General features: G+C 42.5%; 1 non-coding gene across 1 annotated transcript; it reads right to left on the minus strand.

Annotated features, from left to right (window-relative positions):
• Positions 1–2,633: 2,633 nt before the first annotated feature.
• On the minus strand, positions 2,634–2,708 carry Trnaw-cca (transfer RNA tryptophan (anticodon CCA)). The gene has a single exon. It is a non-coding gene; the product is annotated as a tRNA-Trp (tRNA).
• Positions 2,709–26,795: the final 24,087 nt, after the last annotated feature.

Raw genomic sequence — 26,795 nt, forward strand, 5'->3', positions numbered from 1 at the left:
GTATTGCCTCGGTTCCAAGAGTTCCGGAAACTATACAGAAAATTTGAGTAGAGATCAACACGAACATCATTTCCGCCTTGTTTTATTGCTCATGAAAACCACACATTGCATGTTGTACCAACATACAGCGAGATCTTCAGAGGTGGTGGTCCAGACTGCTATACATGCCGGTACCTCTAATACCCAGTAGCACGTCGTCTTGCATTGATGGATGCCTCCTCTATTCGTCGTGGCATACCATCCACAAGTTCATCAAGGCACTGTTGGTCCCCATTGTCCCACTCCACAACGGCGATTCGGCGTATATCCCTCAGAGTGGTTGGTGGGTCACGTCGTCCATAAACAGCCCTTTTCAATCTGTCCCAGGTGATGTGTCGACAGAAGTGCCGACACAGTGTTATTTTGAGGGGGCCGATATGCACGCTATAAGCTCACGCAGAATATCGGGAAGTCTGAAACAGGACGCTCAATGAATGCTATAAAGAAAAGTACGTTGCTTTTGGAATACTTAACTTTAATCCATCCTTGTTGTATACATCGTTCTTGTTGAGACATGCTTTAGACGATAATTATCAATTGCTATGTAAGGCTAATGGCGCCTTGCTAGGTCGTAGCCATGGACTTAGCTGAAGGCTATTCTAACTATCTGCTCGGCCAATGAGCGATGCTTCGTCAGTGTAGTCGCTAGCAATGTCGTCCGTACAACTGGGGCGAGTGCTAGTCCGTATCTCGAGACCTGCCTCTTGGTGGCTCTCGGTCTGCGATCACACAGTGGCGACACGCGGGTCCGACATGTACTAATGGACCGCGGCCGATTTAAAGCTACCATCTAGCAAGTGTGGTGTCTGGCGGTGACACCACACCAGGCATGTTCGATATGGTCTGGAGAACATGCTGACCACTCTAGTCGAGCAATGTCGTTATCCTGAAGGAAGCCATTCACAAGATGTGCACGATGGGGCGCGAATTGTCGTCGACGAAGACGAATTACTGCCAATATGCTGCCGATATAGTTGCACTATCGGTCGGAGGATGGCATTCACGTATCGTACAGCCGCTACAGCGCCTTCCGTGACCACCAGCGGCCTACGTCGGCCCCATACAATGCCACCCTAAAACAGCAGGGAACTTCCACCTTGCTGCACTCTCTGGACAGTGTGCCTAAGGCGTTCAGCCTGACCGGGTTGCTTTGAAACACGTCTCGAACAATTGTCTGGTTGAAGGCGTATGCGATACTCATCGGTGAAGAGAACGTGATGCCAATCCTGAGCGTTCCATTCGGCATGTTGTTGGGTCCTTCTGTACCGCGCTGCATGGTGTCGTGGTTGCAAAGATGGACCTCGCCAGGGACGTCGGAAGTGAAGTTGCGCATCATGCAGTCTACTGCGCACAGTTTGAGTCGTAACACGACGTCCTGTGGCTGCACGAAAAGCATTATTCAACATGGTGGCTTTGTTGTTAGGGTTACTCCGAACACTAATCCATAGGTAGTGGTCATCCACTGCAGCAGTAGCCCTTGGGCGGCCTGAACGAGGCATGTCATCGACAGTTCCTGTCTCTCTGTTTCTTCTCCATGTCCGAACAATATCGCTTTGGTTCTCTCCGAGACGTCTGGACACCTCCCTTGTAGAGAGCTCTTCCTGGCACGAAGTAACAAGGCGGACTCGATCGAACCGCGTTATTGACCGTCTAGGCATGGTTGAACTACAGACAACACGAGCCGTGTAGCCCCTTCCTGGTGGAATGACTGGAACTGATCGGCTGTCAGACCTCCTGTGTCTAATAGGCGCTGCTCATGCATGGCTGTTTACATCTTTGGGTTGGTTTAGTGACATCTCTAAACAGTCAAAGAGACTGTTTCTGTGATATAACATCCACAGTCAACGTCTATCTTCGGGAGTTCTGAGAACCGGGGTGACGCAAAACTTTTTTTGATGTGTGTATGTTGTAGAAGTGAGGTAAGTGTCTGTGTTGAAAATACTGAGTTACTTCACAACAAATTCTCAGAAAGGGTTCAAAGGGACCATTAATAACAGTGTTTAGTATGTTGTTTGCTGTTTAGGGAATCATCTCCCGAGACAAACGTTACGGTAGGAATGAACATACTGAGGTAAACGTAGAGGTGGAAAACCTATTGAATAGCAGAATTGCACGCTTTTTCATATCTTTATTTTTGTATCTGCATCAAAAGAGATACATTTTCCCTGTAAATGTACATTTCGATTAGTGTGTGATCTACTTGAATCATTGCCCGCATCTCGTGGTCGTGCGGTAGCGTTCTCGCTTCCCACGCCCGGGTTCCCGGGTTCGATTCCCGGCGGGGTCAGGGATTTTCTCTGCCTTGTGATGGCTGGGTGTTGTGTGCTGTCCTTAGGTTAGTTAGGTTTAAGTAGTTCTAAGTTCTAGGGGACTTATGACCACAGCAGTTGAGTCCCATAGTGCTCAGAGCCATTTTTGAACTTGAATCATTTTACAACTCTGCCTGAAACTAACAGGTTTCTTTCATTACATCAGACTTTCGTCGTATGATAGACGTAATAATTCTATAATTCAGCTGCGTTTTCTGATACGTTTGAATACTAGTGATAGAAAATATGTTCCAAATATGAAACTTCCTGGCAGATTAAAACTGTGTGCCCGACCGAGACTCGAACTCGGGACCTTTGCCTTTGGCGGGCAAGTGCTCTACCAACTGAGCTACCGAAGCACGACTCACGCCCGGTACTATCAGCTTACTTCTGCCAGTGAAGCACTTGCCCGCGAAAGGCAAAGGTCCCGAGTTCGAGTCTCGGTCGGGCACACAGTTTTAATCTGCCAGGAAGTTTCATATCAGCGCACACTCCGCTGCAGAGTGAAAATCTCATTCTGAATATGTTCCAAAGATTTTCAAGCCATTTTCTGCACAAGCAATTGCTACATGAGTAACTTCATCACTGTGTCGAAATTTTATGACACTTGCGTTAGCAGCTATTAATTTCTGACGCTCTCCTAAACTCGGCAATTTCAAAACAAGCAGATCTGATATAGGCTGGCTAAATACCTGGTGTGTCATTTTCAATTACTTTATGGTCTTCATAACTCCGTTCATGAAATTCAAAGTCAGATGGACTCTGTCCATTTCTGTCGAAGACGCACTGCGCCACTTTCACTCGGTATATAGCTTTTTTTCCATGGAAAAGGTGTGTCATCACAGATCGTATGACACCATTTCGAAAGTGTAGCATACGCGACTTGTAGAACGACGAAGTGGTTAGGGCGTTCAGTTTCTTATCCGCAGGTAGGGAGTTCAAATTCTGTCACTTGCATGAACTGCACTTCGTAGTAAGAGTTATTAGTTTAGGATGACAGCTGAAATGATTAAGTATTCATAATTTTAATGTCTATAGCTGAGGATATAGTGGACTCAATGCTTGACGTTTCGTCAACACCGCTGGTAAAGCGCCACTTTTTCTCTTTATGCATTGTGATTTATGTTCCGCTTTCGTCTCTATTGGTGTCATGTTTGCGTGAAAATAAAAAGAACACAAATTAACATGATGCTTTTTCTCAGTGTAAAAAAACTGAATACTTTCTTTTTGATGCCTTCATCGGCACTGACGTCATTCACTATGTGACGAGAAAAACTTGTTTCATGTTTGGCTCTGTCTTTTGTGATCAATGGTGGTGAAATTATTTAAATTAAAAAAAAATTATTGAATGAGCGAAAAGAGTGGTTCAAATGGTTCAAATGGCTCTGAGCACTATGGGACTTAACTGCTGAGGTCATCAGTCTCCTAGAACTTAGAACTACTTAAACGTAACTAACCTAAGGACATCACACACATACATGCCCGAGGCAGGATTCGAGCCTGCGACCACAGCGGTCGCGCGGTTCCAGACTGTAGCGCCTAGAACCGCTCGGCCACTCCGGCCGGCGAAAAGAGTGAAATAGACACCACAGTTTTTATGTATAATTTGATTTTTCTCTTGTTCGAGGGGAAACAAAACGTTAATTTTTCAGAAATAAAATTATGTCCCTAACAACACAACAATTGAGTAACGTATTCAGTTTCCATCCTCCTCTATAACTGCATTTCACCGCTGGGGGATAGAGGGGGACAAGTTTCCGGATGAATCTGTTACTCCGTGACAACTATTAGCAAGCGTCGAGAGCTGCTTCAAACAGCTCTGGCTTGGTTGTCTGTGTTCGTCTCCCTCTCTGCCCATACGTGCGGTCAGCACTTTCGGGAGACCAGTCCAACAGCTCGTCTCTCTATCCATTTGAAACCAGTGGTTTACACAGTTCGCCGTGTGGACAGGAGAACTGATATGTTGCAAGGTTATTCTGCCTCCAGACAATCTCAAACGAACTGCAGGAAGCATTACGTTTTCCAGTACTTCGCAGTAATGGCTAGAAAACGGACGGTCCAGTTTCCACAGAACGCCACAACCACGTGCTGACCTCCATCTCCGAGCTGTGACATCAGTTCGGCTACATCTTTTCCTCTGGTGTTGTGTGCTGTCCTTAGGTTAGTTAGGTTTAAATAGTTCTAAGTTCTAGGGGACTGATGACCATAGATGTTAAGTCCCATAGTGCTCGGAGCCATTTGACCCATTTTTCCTCTGGTGGACAAATTTGCTGTCGCATCTCGCTCCACTTGGTCAACATACTTTGCAGGATAAAACGCTTCTTGACCATACAAATAACTTCCTTAAGCACGCCAGTGCGATGTTTAATCTCGCAGTCTTATGTTGTCCTTCGAGATTTCGTTAACCGCTGTTTACGCTCATGCCTACCTTTCCCTTTGAGATGACGACGAATGGTTGACCTGCTCACACTTATCTGGAGGGTGTTCCTAATTACGTTGCTAGCTGAGAAAAGGTCTTCATCACTGTAACGGAATATACTACTGTCCTGGTAGTGCATGATAGTCCGTGGACGTTCAGGGCAATGACGACGATTGACGTGGCCTTCCTCCGACTTCCTCTTCACCCAGAGATGTATCATAGACACACGGGCACGGACACGGGAAATGGCGCTTATACAGTATCCATTTTCATAAAACGCAAGAATGCGACGTTTTTCAAATTCCTTGTGACAATTGTCAAGTAGGGAAGTTTCGACAAGATAGGATGAAATGAAGTGCGATACAAAGTGAAGAGCACTTCCTTCGCCTCAGAAGTCAAATTCATTCCCTGTTACATGCTTTGAAGAAAGATTTAATTAATTAGTTCCTCGTGACTATTGTTTAGAGTATCGTGTAAATGTATTTTGTCTCCAAACATCACACGCAGTAATACTAAGGACTCCTTAAAAGGTAAAATTTAGATTCACGTTGCAATGCCGGTCATGTTGCGCCTGCTATCGTATTTTAGATAACTGTGTTACCTCACATATTACACCACGGAAGTGTGTATGGTTCAAAAGGCTCTAACCACTATGGGACTCAACTGCTGAGGTCATCAGTCCCCTAGGACTTAGAACTACTTAAACCTAACTAACCTAAGGACATCACACACATCCATGTCCGAGGCAGGATTCGAACCTGCGACCGTAGCGGTCTCGCGGTTGCAGACTGCAGCGCCAGAACCGCGCGACCACTTCGTCCGGCAGGAAGTGTGTAACAGCGCTGCATACATCTGGTAAGTTAGTGGAGTAGGTGAAGTGGTGAGTTCGTAATTTATTGTTAGCGGGTTCCAATTCTGCCGCTTCGTTGTAAACGAGGAAATGTTAGTTTAGGAGGACAACGTCAGCTGTAGCGTTCAAAGTACTCGCAGTATTGTAAACATTTGTGTATATGACTTCCAATGTGGTTGGATGAAGACAAGGACAGACAGATTCCTGTGGTTTCCCTATTACAAATACACTTCACTTTGAGGATGAACTCAGCGTTCGGTTGCTGATCGTTTTGTAGCGTTCGCTAAATCTCTGCTCATGCAGGAAGCGGCCGAAACAAAAAATCTGTTATCATACGAAACGTATTTAATATATTTTTTTATTCTAATAGCATCTTGCGGACCCCTCTGGCATAGCTCGCGGACCCCTGGGGGGCCGTGGACCACCTGTTGGGAAGCACTGATATAGATAATACGTTTTTCTTATTCGATAAATTTTGTGAACGTTGGCTCCTGATATTTTAAAAAATTAAACTAAATTCATTCACCTATACGTTAAAACAAATCCTGATAACAGCACTAAATACCGGTTTGTGAAGTAATCACTGGCCGCATTTTGTCACATTTCGTGGTTAGAAGGGAAAAAGCTTACTGACCAGAAAATTAATCTCTCAGAAGGAAACGAGGAAGAAAACGAAATCTACATCAGTTTACTGAAACTGGAGGCCACTGAGTAAGAATTTCTGTCTGGCGACTAAGTGTATGGCCTCTGAGTCGAACATCGATTCTGCAACGTTGAAACATTTCTCTGCGTTGTTGATGTGGATACTACAGTTACAGTAACTCCGTGAAAATGAGAACTTGAACCACGTAGCGTGAATGCAACGAAAACAGTTGACGTCCTTCAATATTTTCTTCGTTGTACTACCTGAATTAGGTGACGTCGGCCAAGTCATCTGCAGAGAATTATCGTGTCATTTAATAGAAGACATTAACATAATCTGGGTTTCAGAGTGATATTTACGCCAGTGTCAGCTTTTTACAAGGTTCGTTCATAGGCGCAAATAAATGAAGCAGTGAGAAGCAATTTCTTTTATGAAGTTATCTCTTCATCAGTTAATTCAGTTTTAATGTAACCTACTAATAATTGGAGATGTCCAATATTAACTTGAAAAGTATTCTATAAATATGGAAATAACTAAGTATCTACTTGTTACGGTCCGCTTGTCATAGATAACCTCAGCCACTTACTGCGATTTAAATATTTATCTGTTTTTGGGAACCTGCTTTTAGAAATGACCTAGAAGCATTAAATGTTTCCTTCAAGCACGCGGGGAGCAGCTGCAGAATAAGGAAGTTAATAGCGTTAATGGCAGTTACAATCGAAGTATTTGGTGACTTCATATTTTCAAACGATATTTATCGGTATAAGAAATTTCTTGCAGTAGTGAAAATTTTAAAATGGCTCCAAATCCTGGCCGTGATGGCTAAAAGCGCGTTTACATCCCACTGAAATGAGACTAGCATAATTTCCGTCTCAAAAGCCTGCTGATAATTACCTAGTTAATGGAGAAATGAATATATTACACCGTGTCTAATTTGTAAGCTAAGCTCATAATACGTTATGACGCTATCATAAATGTAGCAAGTCCGGGCTTCATTTGTCTCGTGGGTTGACGCTAGTTTTGCTAGGTATGGTGTGGATACTCACGTATGACGTATCTTTGAAGCACACACGAACAGATCTCCTTCATCTCTAGTGATACCAGGTGAAGAACGTCAGGTTGCATCGTGGTTCAGAATCCGCATTATAAACATCACGTCCCTTGTTACTGAGGCAGAGACGGTTTAGCTGGGCCACAGCAAGGGGAAAATCGCGGCAAAGAGAAGCTCTGTCACCAATGAACCTCCTCACATTTGAAACTTTATTTTCTTTAATGAGTAACTAGTCATTTAAGGTCACAGAGCTCTAATTTTATTTGACCGTGTGACGCTGAAAAATTTGCTGAACTTGGACTCGAATTCGGATCTCTTCTTTCGTCGTACCTGATCCACTCGGAACGATATAGTTCGATCGTTTAGTTGTTTTTCCTGAGACTGCAAACTCCGCTAGGTCACCACTAAATGCACATATGTGGTTTCGAATCCTCGCCAGCACAAAAATATTCAGGGTGCATTTCAAGCCCTAGCATACGCACGCCGAACTACTAGCGATAAATAATTTTCTCCCTCCCTGCCACGGACACCTTACTGACAAAATACTAGACTAGCTGTTAAATAGTGTGTATGACCGGAAATCACGTGACCGGAAGTGCAATCAGCTGAAGTGCAGCTGATCAGTCTTTCGGGGTAGTCGAAAGTGTCAACACGGATTCCTCCAAAGTGCTAAACATTCCTCAGCTAACAGCGAGGAAGACAAGACCATCGGACGAACGCTTCGGTTTGTGGTTATTACGGCAGAACCTGGATAATCTGGCTACTGACATTGGCAACATAAATTACACCGAAAATGGTAAACCACTTAGCGAGAAGAATGTAAATGTGCTTACACCTATTACAGAACCGTTTTGCGATAGCATTATGGTGATTAAAACTATGATCAAGTGGACTGCAAAGCACGATTAGAAAGAGAACGGTCTGTAGTGTTAAAGAAGGAGATGTGTGGCTCATTTAAATATTATCTACTTAGTAAATTCTCCAATTTCGTCACTGCAAGACATGATGTCAAGGCTAAGCTGCCTTTCTCCTACACGGGAACGACAGTGTGACAGCGAGAGGGATACGGGAAAAAAATCGGCAAGGAAACACTGGAAACTATTTCTAAGAAATATAAAAATTCTGTGGTTATTCCATATAAAGTGGAATTATCAGAGGTTAAAATGGGTGTTCTAATGGAAGAGCTGCCTGGAATACTGCAGCAGCTACGTGTAGACGATTATTACCTTTTGGAATTGGACATAACGCAAGACTTCGCGGAATTTTTAAGAAAATGGAGATGTGCGACTACTTAATGTAGGACTTCTGCATGGAAGGAGATCACAAGGGAAACATAAATATGATTGTGGACAACGATAAGACAGTTGGAATAGACTGTCTAACGTGGTTAAGCTCCAACTGTAAAGATATATAACAAATGTATATGTCAGGTGACAAGTCCAGGAGTGAACAAAGACATTGGTAACCACATTATAGATTTTATAGTGTCCAGACATGCGACTACGAGAAACTTAGTCTTCCTTGGCTCAGCAGCATGGCATTATCAAGTTTGAGGCTACAATATGCAACTACAGAATAACTCGTGTATTCGACCGTGTGCACGAATGTTTACGTGTTTAGACTGCAATAGACAGTATTTACAATGTGCTCCTATTTACTCTGTGCCTCTTGCTTCCATGTGGCGTCAATTAACGGATAACGTTTAGAATAACTCTTGTGTTGTGTTTAATAACGGCTCTGAGCACTATGGAACTTAACATCTGTGGTCAGTAGTCCCCTAGAACTTAGAATTACTTAAACCTAACTAACCTAAGGACATCACACACATCCATGCCCGAGGCAGGATTCGAACCTGCGACTGTAGCGTTTAATAACGTTCTATAGTTTGTGTACTGGAGTAATAAGAATACCCGAAAATTGAAAGGTGTACAAGTAAGTCTTCCAGATACTCCAGACAGAGAAAAGCTTATCAGCTGTGTTCTGTCTTCATAGAGTTTTAATTATCTACCAATAAACTACGTGGAGATTCTTAACTCTGACAGTAATAGAGACAACGTAAGTATTATACGCAAGTGTTATGTTAAAGCAGGGGAAACTTACTTTTCTCAGTCTAGAACACTGTTCTCCACAATACCGTCCGATATAGACATTGCAGAATTGGGATTGGTTGACACGAGCAACGTTATGCCACAAGTCCTAAGAAAAAGAGTAATGTATCACACGAACTTAAACCATTTCCCACTAAAGAAATTACACCTTTAAGTACAATTAATGTGTTATGTGCATGAAAAAGGAAACTGGAAACGGAAGATATCGAAGTAAAGAAAAGAAAAGTAGGGTACACAGGGAAGACAACTGCTATAAAGGACGAATATTAGGTGCAAATGGAAACGGAAGAGGCTACTGGGGAGACAAGGTTTACATATGGCTTTAAAAACAGTGTATGGAGAAATCTGGCTACGACGGGGGAATATAAGATAATAGAATTTACTGTAAGAAGTACTGCGCGAAAACAACGGACTGGAGCAAGTTTACTATGTTAAAGGACACACGAAAAATCTCTTTATCAAACTCCACTCCTCCTTGGATCTGCTTAAAAGAGAGAGATACGTTATATCGAAATGTGGTGGGCTCAATGTCATACACTTACCTTAACAACCTTTCATAGCAATTCGTTTGCAAAAGTTCTAAACTTAAACGTTCTATGCCGAAACTCCGCAAGAATGTGCAACAGAAGAACTGACATCCTACATTCAGGAAGACGTGGAATGTTATGACAACAGTGTCATACAGGAAATAAGAGGAAAAATTAAAATCCCTCAATGTTCTCGTCTAGAAGAACTACCGGAAGGAACAGAACTAATTGTTAAAGCCATAAAACAGGACGTCTACAGCAAAAGAATTAGATATATACTGGGGTTGGAAAACATACCTTCCCTGTGCTTGTCAAATTACTGGCTGGAGAAAGAAATAGATGATTCAGATTCAGCTAAAAATTAAATTGGACATTATTAAAACTACACCTAACAAAAATAAGGAAATAGTTATTTCTGTACGTAAATGTAAATGAAAAAGTTAACAAAGATTTGGTACTAGAATATTTGCTTGGTTTATTCGCTAATCTACCAAAAGTCCTAAGTCATATCCTATGCGCAGGGGGCATATATTTAGGTTGTGGAAAGAGGGTAGCCGGATGACTTTGAAAAGTACACTACTGGCCATTAAAATTGCTACACCAAGAAGAAATGCAGATGATAATCGGGTATTCATTGGACAAATACATTATACTAGAAGTGACATGTGATTACATTTTGACGCAATTTGGCAGCATAGATCCTGAGAAATCGGTACCCAGAACAACCACCTCTGGCCGTAATAACGGCCTTGATACGCCTGGGCATTGAGTCAAACAGAGCTTGGATGACGTGTACAGGTACAGCTGGCACATGCAGCTTCAACACGATACCACAGTTCATCAAGAGTAGTGACTGGCGTATTGTGACGAGGCAGTTGCTCGGCCACCATTGACCAGACGTTTTCAATTGGTGATAAATCTGGAGAATGTGCTGGCCAGGGCAGCAGTCGATCGTTTTCTGTATCCAGAAAGGCCCGTACAGGACCTGCAACATGCGGTCGTGCATTATCCTGCTGAAATGTAGGGTTTCGCAGGGATCGAATGAAGGGTAGAGCCACGGGTCGTAACACATCTGAAATGTAACGTCCACTGTTCAAAGTGAAGTCAATGCGAACAAGACCGAGGCGTGTAACCAATGGCACCACCTCCCATCACGCCGGAGATACGCCAGTATGGCGATGACGAATACACGCTCCCAATGCCCGTTCACCGCGATGTCGCCAAACATGGATGCGACCATCATGATGCTTTAAACGGTACCTGGATTCTTCCGAAAAAATGAAGTTTTGCCATTCGTGCATCCAGGTTCGTCGTACAGTACACCCTCGTGTAAGGAGGAGAAATGCGTACCATCACGTTTCCGACTTTGATAAAGGTCGGATTGTAGCCTATCGCGATTGCGGTTTATCGTGTCGCGACATTGCTGCTCGCGTTCGTCGAGATCCAATGACTGTTAGCAGAATACGGAATCTGTGATGCAGCGTCAAGGGTAACCGCAGCCACGGTCTCCGAGCTGATAGTCCATGCTGCTGCAAACGTCGTCGAACTGTTCGTGCAGATGGTTGTTGTCTTGCAAACGTCCCCATCTGTTGACTCAGGGATCAAGACGTGGCTGCACGATCCGTTACAGCCACGCGGGTAAGATGCCTGTCATCTCGACTGATAGTGATACGAGGCCATTGGGATCCGTCATGGCGTTCCGTATTACCCTCCTAAACCCACCGATTCCGTATTCTGCTAACAGTCATTGGATCTCGACGAACGCGAGCAGCAATGTCGCGACACGATAAACCGCAATCGCGATAGGCTACAATCCGACCTTTATCAAAGTGGGAAACGTGATGGTACGCATTTCTTCTCCTTACACGAGGCATCACAACAACGTTTCACCAGGCAACTCCGGTCAACTGCTGTTTGTATATGAGAAATCGGTTGGAAACTTTCTTGATGTCAGCACGTTGTAGGTGTCGCCACCGGTGCCAAACTTGCGTGAATGCTCTGAAAAGCTAATCATTTGCATATCACAGCATCTTCTTCGTGTCGGTTAAATTTCGCGTCTGTAGCGCCTCATATTCGTGGTGTAGCTATTTTAATGGCCAGTAGTGTAGTTGAAACTAGGTAGTTGAAAGTTTAGTGACCCTCTTTTTGTCCCTATGTGAGGTGGATAACAGATTGTGGATTTCAAAAATGGCTGGCAGTTATAACAACAGCATTGGTCCGCCTGACTTACAGAATGCATCTTGGTACCATTCTGCTGCAAAGCCATTATCCGCTGAACAGTATTCTTCTTCAGGCACTTAGCCAATGTAACTCCTTTCCATCCTGCATGTAGGAGGCTATGGGTGCAGTCCTCGGCTGTAAGCTTTCAGGCAACATGGCTGTTAAACTCCTCCCAGTCAGACACCAGCAGCTGTTTGATAGAACACATTCCGCACAGCTGCAAGGATGGGTTGGTGAAGGGGGAACTGGATGGGGATGAGCAGTGGAAACTCTTCAACATCACGTATACGAGTATGCTTCCACTGAAGCATCAACTGCCCGCCTCTTCCATTTTGGAAGAGTGAATACTCCATGTGAAATATCTCGGCAGTTTTCCCATGTGCGTGAGCATGTATTGGTTACGACATTCATCTTGGCTCCATCCCTCTGTACTGTCGCAATCTGCTGAACTGAGCTCTTCTGCTTCTTTCTCCTACACTCTTCCATTATCATAGTCTCCCATTCTCCATGTAATGAACTGTGGCTACAGTCCTCCTTCGAATGTGTACGTGTATTACAGCTATTGAAAGCTGCTCTATACTTCATCTCGTTGATTGAACACATAACGATGCTTCCACAACAACAGCTCAGCATAGACTGAAAGTGTCACACCAATTCTGGTCACGTGAGTGGAGAAAAAAAATTCCTACCCAAATTTGCATTTCCCACCAATTCCCAGATTGGGAGCAGGGATCGTGAGCAGGTCAGTACGGACCTGGGACAAAGAAGTTCCCACCAAAATTGGGAATTTCCGCCAATAGGGTGGGTTGGGGGAGGGGGAGGGTGGGAGAGGGGGAGGGGGGGAGTGAGCTGGGACTCACGTGCAGGCTGACAAAAACACGTGACGTTATCTGTGATTGGAGGTGGGCGTGTACAGGGGTGGGGATGGGTGTAGTCGGTGGCGGGGGTGCGTGGTCATTGGGTGATTAATTGATCAATTTCATTAATTTTCATATCAATTTGATATCAAAATTGCCCTCGTGCTGCCAACTCCCTACTCCTGCTGGGTTCAGTTCTCGATCAAGTAAAAAAATTAGATCCTCATTTCAATTCAGACATCTCGCTGCTGATGAAAAAATTCGATATCTAACATCTGATTTTACTTAATTAACAAACTAATTATAAGCTGGGTTCGAGTCTCCGTCACAAAACTTCTCTTCGTTTTAAACACGTGCAAACTTCTTTACTTTTAATTACGTTAAACGTTTTTCGTGGTTAGTTAACAGGGAGATAATGATCTTGACAGGATTACAGGCAGAGCAGAAAAATTTTCAAGTTCAGATTTGCTAGCTGATACTGGTGAAAAATTCGTTATTTCACGACTTCTTATGCCTAGACATCATTGAAGAATGTTGGTGTGGTCGAGTCTCAGGCAGGCGCGAAAGCTTTGCTTAGTTACAACTGCTGCAGGTACTTTTGAAAATCCAGATCAAAAACAGAAAAACTCGTCATATCTTTTAAAGTTCGAACCGGAAGACAAATAACTGCTCAGTCATGAGTAAAGAGAAATTACTGGTGGTACGTTGTTCATTTTGAGGTTTCCGTAGAGCGATTGCCACTGTTAATCGCGTTGCTTGTAACTGTTTAGTTCAACATCTAATTTATGACAAGAGGCAGGCGTGGGAAAACCTTTTAAACTGCAGAAATAATTCCAATTGTCACAGAATTTTAAGATTCCCGATATTGTGTAAAATCTGTTGTTCATAAAAATATTTAATTTTGTCTAATTCTAATGAGTGTGGTAGTCATCTTGAAATTTCATATATTGTAATAAAAATTGACTTTACAACCGTTAAGGACTGTCTCAGCTCTAATGATGCATTTCCTAATATTTGCAACATCGTAGTGTTGAATTAAATTTCGACAGATTACCTTATATAAAGGTATTCCTTAGTGACTTCTTGTGATATCCATTTTGTATACTCAAATGAGTGTACTTCAGAGAGATTAGAGGACCTGCAAGACAGCTACATTTCGTGGCCAGCACGCAAATTACGCGAAACGCAATTGAGATTGTTCGGATACTTCTGGGTATTGCAGTAAATCACATCTACTGATATCCGTCCCATTCGGATAATTCCTTCGTGGTGTGCCGTTTTTTCTGTCTTAGAGTGTATGTGTACTTTATAGACCACAATTTCAGTGTATTAAGACAAATAATTCACAGAACTCTCGTTTCGAGGAACGTTACCACACGCCAGCAATGTGTAAGGAAACGACACACGCCAAAGAAACTGGTACACCTGCCTAATATCTTGTAGGGCCCCCGCGAGCATGCTGAAGTGCCGCATCACGACGTGGCATGGGCACGACGTCTGAAGTAGCGCTAGAGGGAACTGACTCCACGAATCCTGCAGGGCTGTCCATAAATCCGTAAGAGTACGGGGAGTGGATATCTCTTCTGAACAGCACAGCATCCCAGGTATGCTCAATAATGTTCATGTCTGCGGAGTCTGGTGTTCAACGGAATGTTTTACCTCAGAAGAGAGTTCCTGGAGACGCTCTGTAGCAATTCTGGACGTGTGGGGTGTCGCATGGTCCTGCTGGAATTGCCGAAGGTGTCGGAATGCACAGTGGACATGAATGGATGCAGGTGATCAGACAGGGTCACCTGTCAGAGTCGTATCTACACGTATTAGGCGCCCCATATGACTCCAACTGCACACGCCCCACACCATTACAGAGCCTCCACCAGCCTGAACAGCTCCTGCTGACATGCAGGGTCCATAGTTCACGAGGATGTTTGCATACCCGTACACGCCCATCCACTCGATGCAATTTGAAACGAGACTCGTCCGACCAGGCAACATGTTTCCAGTCATCAGCAGTCAATCATTGTTGACGGGCCCAGGCGAGGCCTAAAGCTTTGTGTCATGCAGTCATCAAGGGTCAACGAGTGGGCCTTCGGCTCCGAAAGCCCATACCGATGACGTTTCGTTGAATGGTTCGCACGCTGAGACTTGTTGATGGTCCAGCAATAAAATCTGCAGAAATTTGCGGAAAGGTTGTACTTCTTTCACTTTGAACGATTTTCTTCAGTCGTCGTTGGTCCCGTTGTTGCAGGATCTTTTTCTGGCCGCAGCGGTGTCGGAGATTTGATGGTATACCGGATTCCTGATATTCACGGTACACTTGTAAAATTGTCGTATGGGAGAAACCCAATTTCATCGCTACCTCGGAGAAGCTGTGTCCCATCACTCGTGGGCCTACTATAAGACCACGTTCAAACTCACTTAAATCTTGATAACCTGCCATTGTAGCAGCAGTAACCGATCTAACAACTGCGCCAGACAGGCTCTGCTGCCAGTATACTACGCCTTCCACAAAGCTGGCAACGGGTTCTACACAACGCTGGTGACTACTTTGAAGGACAGTGACAGGTGCAAACATGTAACTCTTTTGTATCGGTTGTGAATAACTAGTTGCCACTATTTAAGTTCAAACCCTCGTATTATATCGCCTTTACAGAAGTGTTAGCATTCGTCTTCTCACTGCAGCCATTTCGCCTTAGATTCCTTGCACTTCCTGTTTATCCCATTCCTCAGCGACTTGTATTTATGTATTCCTGAATTTTCCCGAGCATTTTTTTACTTACTTCTCTCATGATCAACTGAAGTATTTCTTCTGTTACCCATGGTTTCTACGCAGTTACCTCGTTTGTACCTATGTTTTTCTTTTCAGCTTCTGTGATTGTCCTTTTCACAGACGTCCATTCCTCTTCAACTGTACTGTTTACTGAGTTATTCCTTATATCAATATCTATAGCCGTAGAGAACTTCGGCCGGCCGTGGTGGCCGAGCGGTTCTAGGCGCTACAGTCTGGTACGCGTGACCGCTGCGGTCACAGGTTCGAATCCTGCGTCGGACATGGATGTGTGTGATGTCCTTAGGTTAGTTAGGTTTAAGTAGTTTCAAGTTCTAGGAGACTGATGACCTCAGAAGTTAAGTCCCATAGTGCTCAGAGCCATTTTTTTCGTAGAGAACTTCAAGTGTATCCCTTCATTCCTTAGTTCTTCCGTATATCACTTCTTTGCGTATTGACTCTTCTTGGCTAATCTCTTAAAATTCAGCTTACTCTTAATCACTACTGCATTGTGATCTGAGTCTATGTCTGCTTCTGAGTACGCCTTAGAATCCAGTACCTAATTTCGGAATCTCTGTCTGACCATGAAGAAGTAATGTAACTAAAGGCTTCCCCCATCTCCCGGCCTTTTGCTAATATACCTCCTCCTCTTGTAATTCTTCAGCAAAGTATTCTCTATTACTAGCTGAAATTTATTACAGAACTCAGTCTTTCTCCTCTCTCTTTCCTAGCACCAGGGTCGTATTCTCCCGTAACCTTTTCTTCTACTACTTCTACTCCTCAGTCCAGTCCCCCATGACTATCAGATTTTCGTCTCCCTTTACGTATTGATTTACCCCTTCAATATCCTTATATACTTCCTGTATCTCTTCATCTTCGGCTTGCAACGGCGGCATGTATACGTGAACTGTTGTTGTCGGTGTTGGTCCACTGTCGTCTGTGGTGAAAACGACGCTATTATCGAACTGTTCACGGTAACTCACTCTGTGTCCTACCTTCCTATTCATAATGAGTCCTACGCCCGTTATGCCAATTTCTGCTGCTGTTGATATTACCCTATACTCATCTGACTATAAATCCTTGCCTTCTTTCCATTTCATTTCACTGACCCTTGCTACGTCTAGATTGAACCTTTGCATTTCCGTTTTCAGATTTTCTAGCCTCCCTACCACGTTCAAGCTTCTGACATTCCACGCCCTGACTCGTAGAACATTATCTTTTCGTTGGTTATTCAATTTTTTTTCATGGTCACTTCCACCTTGGGAATCCCTCCCGGATATACGAATCGGGGACTATTCCGGAATCTTTTGCCATTGGAGATTAATCATGACACTTAATCTGGAGTGCAAGGTTTTTGTTCAAATATCGACTAGATAACTTCAACTCTCCGGCATGTAATAAGTTTTTAGTCATGTATAAAGTTTAAATTCTGTGGCGGGACATCTCGAAGCAGACCATATCATTTACATGAAAACGGCAATCTTAGTCTTGCCGCCTCCATTCACCCTAGAAAAAATTCTGGGAACGCCCATACACGTCACCCGCATTTACCACTTCCATTTTTCGTCACCGGTTGTCGCTGGATATTGCCAATGTCAATAAAGTCATCAGTTTTCGGATTCTGTGATGCTTGTGTCGAAATCAATGAACTGTGTCTTACAATTAGTCGGTTTTATTTCAAACTCGTTTCGTGTCGTTTGTTTTGTGTTTAAACATAGTTACGGCAAATTAAGTACTCCACACGCAATGGCAGAGAAATAATAACGAGAAAAATCAATGTTTTGTTTAGAATGAAGATGGAGCTGCATAACCCAGTTGATGAAAAACGAAGGCCAAAAATGGAAGCCCGTTAGTGTATTCATCTCTTGGTCTCCCTCTACGATTTTTACCCTCCACGCTGCCCTCCAATGCTAAATTTGTGATCCCTTGATGCCTCAAAACATGTCCTACCAACCGATCCCTTCTTCTAGTCAAGTTGTGCCACAAACTTCTCTTCTCCCCAATCCTATTCAATACCTCCTCATTAGTTACGTGATCTACCCACCTTATCTTCAGCATTCTTCTGTAGCACCACATTTCGAAAGCTTCTATTCTCTTCTTGTCCAAACTAGTTATCGTCCATGTTTCACTTCCATACATGGCTACACTCCAAACAAATATTTTCAGAAACGACTTCCTGACACTTAAATCTATACTCGATGTTAACAAATTTCTCTTCTTCAGAGACGATTTCCTTGACATTCCCAGTCTACATTTTATATCCTCTCTACTTCGACCATAATCAGTTATTTTACTCCCTAAATAGCAAAATTCCTTTACTACTTTAAGTGTCTCATTTCCTAATCTAATTCCCTCAGCATCACCCGATTTAATTTGACTACATTCCATTATCCTTGTTTTGCTTTTGTTGATGTCCTTTCAAGACACTGTCCATTCCATTCAACTGCTCTTCCAAGTCCTTTGCTGTCTCTGACAGAATTACAATGTCATCGGCGAACCTCAAAGTTTTTACTTCTTCTCCATGAATTTTAGCACCTACTCCGAATTTTTCTTTTGTTTCCTTTACTGCTTGCTCAATATACAGATTGAATAACATCGGGGAGAGGCTACAACCCTGTCTCACTCCTTTCCCAACCACTGCTTCCCTTTCATGCCCCTCGACTCTTGTAACTGCCATCTGGTATCTGTACAAATTGTAAATAGCCTTTCGCTCCCTGTATTTTACCCCTGCCACCTTCAGAATTTGAAAGAGAGTATTCCAGTTAACATTGTCAAAAGCTTTCTCTAAGTCTACAAATGCTAGAAACGTAGGTTTGACTTTTCTTAACCTTTCTTCTAAGATAAGTCGTAAGGTTAGTATTGCCTCACGTGTTCCAACATTTCTACGGAATCCAAACTGATGTACCCCGAGGTCCGCTTCTACCAGTTTTTCCATTCGTCTGTAAAGAATTCGCGTTAGTATTTTGCAGCTGTGACTTATTAAACTGATAGTTCGGTAATTTTCACATCTGTCAACACCTGCTTTCTTTGGGTTTGGAATTATTATATTCTTCTTGAAGTCTGAGGATATTTCGCCTGTCTCATACATCTTGGTCACCAGATGGTAGAGTTTTGTCATGACTGGCTCTCCCAAGGCCATCAGTAGTTCTAATGGAATGTTGTCTGTTCCCGGCGCCTTGTTTCGACTCAGGTCTTTCAGTGCTCTGTCAAATTCTTCACGCAGTATCTTATCTCCCATTTCGTCTTCATCTACATCCTCTTCCATTTCCATAATATTGTCCTCAAGTACATCGCCCTTGTATAAACCCTCTATATACTCCTTCCACCTTTCTGCCTTCCCTTCTTTGCTTAGAACTGGGTTGCCATCTGAGCTCTTGATATTCATACAAGTGGTTCTCTTCTCTCCAAAGGTCTCTTTAGTTTTCCTGTAGGCAGTATCTATCTTACCCCTAGTGAGACAAGCCTCTACATCCTTACATTTGTCCTGTAGCCATCCCTGCTTAGCCATTTTGCACTTCGTGTCGATCTCATTTTTGAGACGTTTGTATTCCTTTTTGCCTGCTTCATTTATTGCATTTTTATATTTTCTCCTTTCATCAATTAAATTCAATATTTCTTCTGTTACCCAAGGATTTCTATTAGCCCTCGTCTTTTTACCTACTTGATCGTCTGCTGCCTTCACTACTTCATCCTTCAGAGCTACCCATTCTTCTTCTACTGTATTTCTTTCCCCCATTCCTGTCAATTGTTCCCTTATGCTCTCCCTGAAACTCTGTACAACCTCTGGTTCTTTCAGTTTATCCAGGTCCCATCTCCTTAAATTCCCATCTTTTTGCAGTTTCTTCAGTTTCAATCTGCAGTTCATAACCAATAGATTGTGGTCAGAATCCACATCTGCCCCTGGAAATGTCTTACAATTTAAAACCTGGTTCCTAAATCTCTGTCTTACCATTATATAATATATCTGATACCTTTTAGTATCTCCAGGATTCTTCCAGGTATACAACCTTCTTTTATGATTCTTGAACCAAGTGTTAGCTATGATTAAGTTATGCTCTGTGCAAAATTCTACAAGGCGGCTTCCTCTTTCATTTCTTCCCCTCAATCCATATTCACCTACTATGTTTCCTTCTCTCCCTTTTCCTACTGACGAATTCCAGTCACCCATGACTATTAAATTTTCGTCTCCCTTCACTACCTGAATAATTTCCTTTATCTCGTCATACATTTCATCAATTTCTTCATCATCTGCAGAGCTAGTTGACATATAAACTTGTACTACTGTAGTAGGCATAGGCTTTGTGTCTATCTTGGCCACAATAATGCGTTCACTATGCTGTTTGTAGTAGCTTACCCGCACTCCTATTTTTTCATTCATTATTAAACCTACTCCTGCATTACCCCTATTTGATTTTGTATTTATAACCCTGTAATCACCTGACCAAAAGTCTTGTTCCTCCTGCCACCGAACTTCACTAATTCCCACTATATCTAACTTTAACCTATCCGTTTCCCTTTTTAAATTTTCTAACCTATCTGCCCGATTAAGGGATCTGACATTCCACGCTCCGATCCGTAGAACGCCAGTTAATTTTTTTGCACGTGGATCACTTAACACGAAATTTTTGAAACATCAAAAAATGTCCTCTCAGTTGGGTGTTACGTGTTTTTTACTGTAATAGTTATGATGAAAACTGACCTAATCTTATTAGATGACTGTAGAGCAACTTGTTGCTGGCCGAAGAACAATGCTCTTGTATGTTTCTACGCATCAAAGTCCGTTAACTGCACGACAAACGGTAAAAACGTTACAGCTGTGCTAGAGTTTATATTCGCGTCTCTGTGCGAGACTGGATGAAACTTTCATCCTCGCACTGTGCTACCTTCGACAGTAAACACTTTGAAAATTTCCTGTCACAGTATCAACTTTCAGAATTGTTTTTTTTTGCGTATTCTGAATCGCAAGCACATTGTTCCAAGTTACTGCTGAAGGTATCACTATCACAGTCTGAGATTAGCTGAGAAGGCACGTCTGAAGAGAGCTACTTCTGCGGGTAAAAGCGGGAGCCAATGGGAGTTAAGCGCGGCTGCACGCTCTCGGTATTTGCGCACATTAAAAGCACACAAAGCTTTGCAGTCGGTTCCTGTGTGGGTTTCTGGGTGGTCTCCTGCCACAAGTGGCTCAGGCTGCTGCTTCCAAGCTTTTGCTATGGACGAGAGAAGTAGTAACTTGTTTAAAGTTGCTTTCTGATGAAACGAGTTACAGAAATTGTAGTGAGGTTGAGGCTTGTCTCGTACAGCTTTGTGTTATATCTTGCAGCATTTTCAGATCGTTAACGTGCCTTTACATGTGGTCAAACTTAACACTCATTGTTCAGTGAGATGGTAGGCTTCCGAATCACATAGTAGAGTAGACATGTTGACTACATTACATTCTCGTTTATTTAAATGTTTCAAGCACTTTCTAATGCATCCAGAATTTTTCGTTTTTCAGTTCTTTCTTATGAGGCGACCCAGTAAGCCATGTGTTTCGCTTGTGCACAATTGTATTCTTTCTTGCCTCAATAATTGCTTTTAGTCGAAGTAATTACCAACAGAACTGAACTGAAGCTTCTGTGGTTTACTTACATTCCCGTGCCAGTAATGAATTCATGATTCAAGATTCGATTACTTACGTGGCGTAGTGCGTATTTTACAGTCTGCGTCTAGCTTAAAGCACGATCCTTACATGTTCTCTGCCTTTAACAGGAATGCTAGTCAAAGCGAGGTACAATTATAGTCAGTATAAACTTTTAAGAACTACAATCAGTAGGAAGCTTTGTATTTTCTTTCCATGTTTTAAAGATTAGAAGATAAGTGACGGCGTGGAGATCCCACACTGCTGTCTGCTTATCATATGAGGTTCGTCATGACCGCTACGTATCTTCATATTTCAGGTTTTGTGCAGAACGGCTTTCGGTTGCCGGTTACCAGACGGAGCGACATATGCTGCTTACCCGTAATTCACCTATAAGATGGGTTATCTACACTTGCTAGAAGTAACTGTGATCATAAAATTCACTTAACTATTCATTTATGACTCAATTTTTTCCGTTGCGCAAAGTAAACATTAACTATTGTTGAATGTGTTTTTATGAAATATTGTCAGGTTACGTTATAAATCATTTCTTGTGTCTTAACTTTACGTATAAAGGGATTCTTATCCAGACCATTTTTCTGAAGACATATTTTCATTTTATGAGAACCAGAAACGCAGAAGTAGTTGAGTTACAATGTCTTAATAGTTAGAATAGAAACGCGTTGACTGTTTTGGACTGGTTTGTTTTAAATCCATTTTCTTTTGTACGAAAAGCGCAAAGTTTTGTTCTGTGCATGATGATCAAAATTATGTCTGTGGGATCCTCCCAAAAAAACATCAGAAACTTCCTGGAATGGCAAAATTTCCGCCATGGACTACAGTTATTGTTTGTTTCAAACAATTGGGCAGTTGCAGCTATTAAGACGCCATTGCTATCCTCAGTGAAAGTGAAGAAGAATTACAGGATGTGTTGAATGGAATGGTTCAAATGGCTCTGAGCACTATGGGACTTAACTTCTGAGCTCATAAGTCCCCTAGAACTTCGAACTACTTAAACCTAACTAACCTAAGGACATCACACACATCCATGCCCTAGGCAGGATTCGAACCTGCGACCGTTGCAGCAGCGCGGTTCCTGACTGAAGCACCTAGAACCGCTCGGCCATCCCGGCCGGCTGTTGAATGGAATGAACACTCAAATGGTACAGAACATGGATAGAGATAAATCGAACGAAGACAAAAGTAATGAGAAGCAGCAGGAATAAAAACAGAGAGAAACCACACATCAGAATTGGAGATTACGAAGTAGACGAAGTTAAGGGATTATTCTACCTAGGCAGCAAGATAAACAATGACGGATGGAGCAAGGAGGACATAAAAATCAGGCTAACAATGGCAAAGAGGGCAATCCTGGCCAAGAGAAGTCTACTAGTATAAAACATTGGCCATAATCTGAGGAAGAGATGCTGAAAATATTCGTTTGGATCACAGCAGTGTAAGGTGGAGAAACGTGGACTTTGGGAAAACCTGAACAGTAGAGAATCTAAGAATTTGAGCAACGGTGCTATAGAAGAATGTTGAAAATTGTGATGGACTGATAAGGTAGGAAATGAGAAGGTTCTACATGGAATCGCCGACGAAAGGACTATATGGAAAACACTGAAATGAAGAAGGTACGAGGACATTTGTTAAGATATCAGGGAATAACTTCCATGGTACTGGAGGGGGCTGATGAGGGCAAAAACTGTAGAGGAAGATAATGATTGGAATACGTCCAGCAAATAATTGAGGAGTTGGTTTTCAAGTACTACCCTTGATGGAAAGGCTGGCACAAGAAAAAAAAAAGAAACTATGACGCTATATGCATACGACAGTTGACGTGCATGGAGATACACTACCAAGGTGTCTAGCCACCAGCATATGGCGGACAAACATGAAAGTTAGTCACGTGTTCAGATTATCGTCTTATATGTTCCCGCTTTATACTGGTGGTTATCGTGGCAGTCTGTCCTCACGCATGTCAGCTACCACATGAGTTATGGTGTCACAATATCCAATATCGGCCAGTAGTGGAAAACTGGTAAACTCCACCCCGATTCTTTAAATACCTGCTATGTATAGAAGTCATATCTGCCGATCTATGTTTCGTGGAATGTAATTTTGCTGGTACATTCGGCAGCGTATGTGGATACTATCTTCAAAATGTACTGAGAATAATTAGTATTAAAGAAGTAATAAATTAAGAAGACATATCTGAATTTAATTCTAATGCATGAACAGGATGTAGGAAGCGATAAATTTTTTCCCTATCATAATTTTTTTGAAAGTTGGTGTGCCAGCGCAGGAAGAACAAGTTTCGTATATGTTTGAGATTATGTGTAAAGTTCGTTGGGAATCGCTAAGTGCTCTCACTCCCAAATACTGGATGAATAAAGTCTGGGTAATTTTGCGCGCGCTGAGTTACACTGCCTCTAGACACAGACAGTTTGTTGCTGTAATAATTGACTCACTGTGTTTAACATACGATTATAGCTCTTAATGGGAAGCTTGTTGACAGCATTTTAAATTCGGCCAACCACTGTATGAAATACTGGAAATAAACTTTTAATTGTATTGGAAGTGGTTAGGACCGTGAACTGAGACCGCGCTCCCGGGTAACCGTTTAGTAATATAGACAAACAATAATTACAGTCGATGGCGGAAATGTTGTCACTTCAAAAACTTGGTACTGCGGTGTTACCCTCCAGAAGCAAAGTAATTGCTCAGAATTTGCTTAACACTTCGGTTTCCCCATGCTTTGGCGGTAACTGTCTGCAGTTACGGCGATTTGGGTATCCAGTAAGACAGTATTCAAAGTGAAATAAATTACACAGTACAGATAAACGGAAGCTTGTGAGGATTCGGCTGGTTTCTGGTCGCATCTGCCCCTGGTGCGCTCGCAGCCCGCGCTCTGCGTCGGCGATATATCCTGTTTTGGGCCATTGAATGAGTCCCCCAATAATTCGGAACTGGGGAGATATAGGGCTGGCCGTAAATCGCGGCTCTCCCACGGGGTCAGCAGCTGGCCGACTCCGTCGCACCGCCGAGGATTTCCCGTAACAAAGGCTGCAAACAATGTGCAGCTCTCACGGCTTCCCTGGCTCGGCGCTAGCATTGCGCTCCCGTGCGACCGTCGCTGGTTCGCCTCCGGGCTGGATCAGCGATTGAGTGGCTCAGCAGAAGGGCCCAACACAAACGTCACTCGAAAACGAATTACGAACACTGCATGCGTCGTGGATACATCTGTGATCATTTAACCCTTAAGCACACGCGCGTATTTTTTATAACGTCCTACAAACTTGGGGTATCCTTAACCCCAGCTAGAAAGAGATATATTTTATCAAACTATTCAAGAAATTCGAAAACACCTGCATACATTACAACATTAGAGCACTTTTAGGATGTATTTAATTGTTTTTAAAATGTAAACACTCACTTCTCATAATGACAAAAATTAAATCTCACAAACACAGAACATTCTTTAGAGTTCGTTGTTCTTGTCAGTACATTCTTCATAAACTGAAAATGACCGTTTGTTACATATTAACCTCTAGCAAATCTTGCACGTTATTTTGGTATTCCGGTCCTTTTTCGGGAACACATCCACATCCCCCAGAAGAAAATATCTGTCTTGACTCTTCCACTCCAGAAATGGACCTAACAGCAGATGTGATAAACGAGGGCAAGTGTTTCAATGTAGAACGATGAGACACATGTTCTTTCACAAGCTCTTTAGCTAGTTCTTTTAGGAAATTTCGGCGAATGACAGGTTCGTGTGAATAAGAATGTTGGGCTTTGTAGACTGGCAGTGAATTTATCCCCGTGACGTTCAGAAATCCAAAAAAACGCAGTAATTGACCGAATACAGGATTTCCTAGAGACACTGTAAGTTCCGCATAGATCGTCCCTGGGCCGAATGAAAGGGAAAGGGTGGGGGGGGGGAAGGGCTCCAATTGGACATGGGCCTCCATTCTGATATAGTTCTCCGGTTGTCTAATAACAATCATTCAAGATACAATCACCACTATAGGGTGCAATATGACCAAAACTATGAAACAAATTTATTCCTTTGTTATATCCACCGTCTTAATAAGATATCACAAATCAGTTTTAAAAAATAAGATAGAATGTGGTGCATGATAATCGTGATTTATATTTTGTCGTTGAATAGAGGTGTTTCTGGGGTTACAGAATATCCAGTCTTGGGTTACAGACTATCCAGTCCTAGTCACTGCTAGTGTGCCAAGTACACAAAGAGTCGTGGAGCTCATTCATAAGCGTCTTAGAACACGACGTTCACTGTGGACAGCAATGTGCAGACAAGGTCATGAAAGCCCTCAGCAAAACACCGCCTGACTGAACATAATTCCCTACCAACAATGGATAAATCATTATAAAGACTTGTGGCGTGCGCAGAAGACCGAAGATGACGCTGGGTAAAGTGTTACAATGAAACAGTAGATCCAGTTACTATGGGCGAACTACAAGAGGCTTTGAAAGGCACGAAGAACAGAAAAGATGCTGGATTAGTTGGAATAAATGCAGAGGTAATTAAGTATGGAGGGTTAACGCTAGATAAAAGACTTTTACAATTAATAAATCAATGTTGGTCGAACTGCAAAACCCCGGGCCCTTGGTATACAGTGGAAGTAATCTCTCTTTCCTAAAAAGGGAAACGTCATGACTATAAAAACTATCGTAGCACCAGTCTTATAAACATTGGCTACAAACTATACTTAAAGATATCAATAATCGCGTGAAGAATATCACAGAAGCTATTATTTTTAAAGAACAAAATGGATTTACATCAGGTCGTTCATTTACAGACAATGTGTTTGTAATTAAAAACATCATAGACAAACGTAGAGAATTTAATATAGAAACTCTTATGGTCTTTGTCGACCTTGAGAAGGCTTTTCACCGTGTGAGCCGTGAAAATCTATGGAAGATTAAGTCTGAATGTGGATATCTATATCATCTAATAAAGTTAGGAATCGATTAGAAGATGTAATTATTAACCAAGGCGTTAGACAAGGGTGTGGACGATCATCTACCCATTTTAATATTTACATTGGCTTCATTCTTCGCAGATGGAAATTAAAGTAAACAGATGAGTTAAGGCAACAGATGAGGAATACCTGAATGTTCTTTCGTTTGCTGATGACATCGTTATTATTCAAAAGAATGAAGATGACCTCCAAAGATCAGTATACCAGCGAAACGAAATTTACAAGAAATACAACTTTAAGATTTCTAGCGACAAAACAGAAATAATGACATTTAGAGGAAACCATCCAGCCAGATCAAAAACTATTTTTTATAATTCAGTTTTGTAACAAGTGTCTCAAATGTCGATGCCCTTAAACTATCCTGACCAGGTTTAGGCCTAAA

Source organism: Schistocerca serialis, chromosome 5 (assembly GCF_023864345.2).
Source record: "Schistocerca serialis cubense isolate TAMUIC-IGC-003099 chromosome 5, iqSchSeri2.2, whole genome shotgun sequence".
Classification (NCBI taxonomy): domain Eukaryota; kingdom Metazoa; phylum Arthropoda; class Insecta; order Orthoptera; family Acrididae; genus Schistocerca; species Schistocerca serialis.